The sequence below is a fragment of the Mandrillus leucophaeus genome, unplaced genomic scaffold (genome assembly GCF_000951045.1).
Source record: "Mandrillus leucophaeus isolate KB7577 unplaced genomic scaffold, Mleu.le_1.0 Scaffold19, whole genome shotgun sequence".
NCBI lineage: Eukaryota > Metazoa > Chordata > Mammalia > Primates > Cercopithecidae > Mandrillus > Mandrillus leucophaeus.
This window is the reverse complement of record NW_012101920.1, coordinates 79938-84380: the sequence shown is the minus strand read 5'-3', so window position 1 is coordinate 84380 and position 4443 is coordinate 79938. Positions and strand designations below refer to the sequence as shown.

The window sequence follows — 4443 nt, the reverse complement described above, 5'->3', positions numbered from 1 at the left end:
TGCAGATCAGTACCTGCTCAACTCTTAGTCTTCCTTCAGTTCCCATCAGAGAAACCACTGCCTGCAGGAATGTCAGGTGCCCTGTGGGAAGGGACCTTGTGGAAGGTCCCTGTGGGAAGGGACCCTGTGGGAAGGGACCTTGACCAACTTGTTCACTGTTTCCTCAGCACAGTGCTTGGCACATCAGAGCCATCCGCTAAATGTTTGCTAAATGAAATTACTTATCCAAATATTTCTTATTTCTAGTTGACACTTTTAAACTTTTTGTTGATGCACAAAGCACATTTAGGAAAGTGTGAAAGTCCTAAGTGTACAGCTCACTGAATGATCACAAAGCAAGCTCACATGTGCAACCACAACCCAGGTCAAAACTAGAACATCAAAGGGTCCCAAAAGACCTGGTAGGTCTCCTAGCAATCATTCTTTCCTGCCCCTGCTTCCAAAGGTAATCACATTATTGACCTCTAAGACAAAAATTGTTTTCCCTGTTTTAAAACTTTATATTAATAACTTCAAATTTGTATGTTTATATTTTATATTAACATTATATGAATACAATAGGACTCTTTCACGTCTAGTTTTGTTCACTTAACATTGTTTCTGAGATTTATGTATATTGTTGCAGTAGTTGTAAGTTATTCTTTTCTTGGCCATACAATATTTCACTGTGGGAATATACTATGATTTTTAATCCATTATACTATTGCTGACCGTTTGGATACATTCTAGTTTGAGGATATTTATGTCTTTGGTATGCAGATATACACAATTCTGTTGAATATGTACTAGGAAAGGAAACAATGGGCCAGAAAATATTTGTATGTTTATCTTTAGCAGATACTTTAGCCAGTTTTCAAAAGTAGTTGTTTAGACTCCCAACTGCAGTGGGTGAGAGTTCCAGCTGTTTTACATCATTAGTAATGTTGGTCCTTTTAATATCAGCCATTCTGGTGGATCTGTAGTAGCATCTCATGGCAAATTTCATTTGCATTTCCCTGACAAGCATTGAGGCTGAGCATTAGTTCACTGAATATCTTCTTTCGTGAAGTTTGTTTAGATTTTTTTCCCATTCCTTTTCTTATTGCTTTGTAAAAATTCATGACATACTGTGAATATGACCCTTTTTTCAGTAATTTGTATTGCAAACACCTCACTCATTCTGATTGTCATTTTCTTAATGTGCCTTTGATGAACAAAAGTTCTTAATTTTAATGTAATCCAATGTACAGTTCTTTCATTTATGGTAAATGCTATTTGTGCTTTACTTAAGAAATCTTTTCTTGCCCCAAAGTCATAAAGATATTCTCCTATCTTCCAGTGGCTTCATTGTTTTACCTTTCATATTTAGATTTAAAATCCACCTGGGGCTGGGCACGGTGGCTCGTGCCTGTAATCCCAGCACTTCGGGAGGCCAAAGTGGGCAGATCACAAGGTCCAGATCAAGACCTCCTGGCCTACATGGTAAAACCCCATCTCTACTAAAAATACACAAATTAACTGGGCATGGTGGCAGGCGCCTGTAGTCCCAGCTACTCAGGAGGCTGAGGCTGGAGAATCGCTAGAACCCCGGAGGCAGAGGTTGCAGTGAGCTGAGATCACACCACTGCACTATAGCCTGGTGACAGAGTAAGACTCTGTCAAAAAAAAAAAAAAAGAAAGAAAAGAAAAAAAGAAAAAAAAATCTACCTGGAACTGATTATTCTCATGTAGGGTCAAGTTTCACTACTTTCCTTATGGATAGCTGATTTACCCAGCTATATCTGTTGAAAAGACCACTCTTTCCCCCTCTACTCCGAAAGGCCACCTTTGTCATAAATCATGTTACTTTAGATTTGTAGGTTTGTTTCTAGAAACTTCTATTCTTTTTGGCTGGTCTCCTTGTGTATCCTTGCACAAATATTACACTCAGTTCGTTATTGTCATTTGTTAGTAAGTCTTTCCTCCAACTTTGTTCTTTCTGTGGTTGTCTTGATTGTCCCTGGACTTTTTTGTATAGACATTTTTGTATAAATTTAAGAATCAACTTATCAGTTTCCACACACAAAAAAGAAAGCTGTTGAGATTGTGAGGATTGCACTGTACCTGTAGATTTGGTGAGAACTGATAGCTTTACAATATCGAACCTTCCAATTCATGAATATAGTATCTCTCTCCATTTAGTTCTGTCTTTTAACATTTCTCTCCCTAATGTTTTAGAGGTTTCTGCAGAGACTCTGACATATCTTTCAGTGGATTCATGCCTAGGTATTTGATTTTTGATACTATTGTAAATAGTATTGCTTTTAAAACCTCATTCTATAATTGTTCCCCTTTGTTATATAGAAATGAGGTCAATTTTTGTATGTTAAACTTGTATCTAGGGACTTTGATAAAATTAATTTATTATTCCAATAATTTATTGGCAGATTCTTCCAGATGTTCTGATTACGCAAATATGTCATCTGTTGATCATTTTATTTCTTCCTTTCTAACTTTTATACATTTTTTGTCTGTTTTATTGCACTGACTAGGACCTTCAGTACAATGTTGTGTACCAGTCATGAGAGCAGGCATCCATTCTTTCAACATTTTACCAAGGTTTTTATAGATACACCCTATCAGACTAAGAAAGTTCCCCTCTATTCCTGGTTTGCTAAGAAAGTTCCCCTTCTACTCTTAGTTTACTAAGAATTTTTATACTAATGAATGTTGGAATTTATCAAAAGCTTTTTCTGTTTATATTGAGATAATCAAATAATTGTATGCGTTTATAATATTAATATGGGAAATTGCATTGATGAATTTTAAATGTTAAACTATCTTTGCATTTCTAAAATATTTCCAACTGGTCACAACATATTACTTTTTTTACTTAATTTCTTGCACAAATTAACATATTACTCTTAATATATACCAGATTTTAAAATGTGTTAATATGTTTAGAGTATTTGCACCTATACTTAAAAGAGAGATTGGTCTAAAATTTTCCTTTCTTATAGTGTTCCCGTCAGATTTTGTTATGAGGGTTATAATAGCTTCCTAAAATGAGTTAGAAAGGAGTCTTTATTATCCTCTGGATTTGTCTATTTGTATTATTTCTTCCATAGATGTTTAAAAATTTTTTGCCAGAGAAGCCATCTAGACTTTCTTGAAGTTTCCTTTGTTAAATGCTTTAAATTAGATTCAATTTTTTTTTTTTTTTTTGTATGCCAAAGATTTATTTCTTCACTTCTTGCATTTGAAGTACTCTTCGATAACATCCTTGGCCTGAGACTCTTTGCCATAGTCCTTAACTACTACACAACTGCAACCAACCACTTTATGGGGTTTCCCGTCTCTGTCAATTTTACAGAGGCCTACCCATTCTCCTAGTTTCTTGTTGTGGTCAACCTTAATTAGGTTGACTTGGTGTTCAGCACAAAGGGCCTCCACCAACTTGACATACATAGGCTCATCACAGTTGGATGCAAGCACACAAAGATGGGCTTGGCGCTTGTCTAAGGCTTTGGCAGCTCCGCGAATTCCACGTACTAGGCCATTGTGGATGAGGGCGGTCTTCAGCACCTCTTGTAAAGCAGTATTAACGTCCATTACACCTCCGGCAGCAATCCCTCCTCGGCCATGACGGTGGGTTACGGGTGAAGCTGAATCTTGAACGCACCCAAGCCTCCGCCTCCAGGCCACTCGGCGGCGGCAGGGAAAGAGCAGATTCAATTTTCTTAATAAAGGACTCTATATCTTTACTTTTTTCTTGTATCCGATTTATGATGTGGTTTTTTAAAGGAATTTGTTCATGTTATCTAAACTTACTGTCCTAAAGTTGTTCATAATATCCTCTTATTATACTTTTTCATGTTCATTTGACCTATAGTGATACCCTTTTAAAATTCCTGATCCGGATCATTTTAGGCCTTTTCAGTTTTTCCTCATCAGTTGCTAAGGATCAAAAATTAATAAAAACGTTATTAGTCTTTTCAACAAGCTTTGGGCTTTGTGGCCTTTCCTTAGTATATTTGTTTTTAATTTCATTATTTGCTACTCCTATGATCATTATCTCCTTCTTTTTATTTTCTTTGTGTGTAAGTTGCTGCACTTTCTCAAATTTATGAAAACAGATGCTTAGATCTGATTTCTACTTTTCATTATTTTATTAATATATGTATTTAAAGCTATACATTTCCTTCTAAGTACAGCTTTAGATATCTCCAATAAGACTTTTCTCCTTTTTTTTTTTTTTTTTTTTTTTGAGATGGAGTTTCGCTCTTGTTTCCCAGGCTGGAGTGCAATGGCGTCACCTCGGCTTGCCACAACCTCTGCCTCCCCGGTTCAAGCGATTCTCCTGCCTCAGCCTCAGGAGTAGCTGGGATTACAGGCATGCACCACCATGCCCGGCTAATTTTGTATTTTTTTTTTTTCTTTTTTAGTGTTTAGGGGATCAGGGATTCTCCATATTGATCAGGCTGG

General features: G+C 36.4%; 1 pseudogene across 1 annotated transcript; it reads right to left on the bottom strand.

The window, feature by feature from the left end:
• Positions 1-3166: 3166 nt before the first annotated feature.
• Positions 3167-3679, bottom strand: LOC105538292 (annotated as a pseudogene). The gene has a single exon (XR_001005874.1). The product of XR_001005874.1 is annotated as a 40S ribosomal protein S12 pseudogene (transcript).
• Positions 3680-4443: the final 764 nt, after the last annotated feature.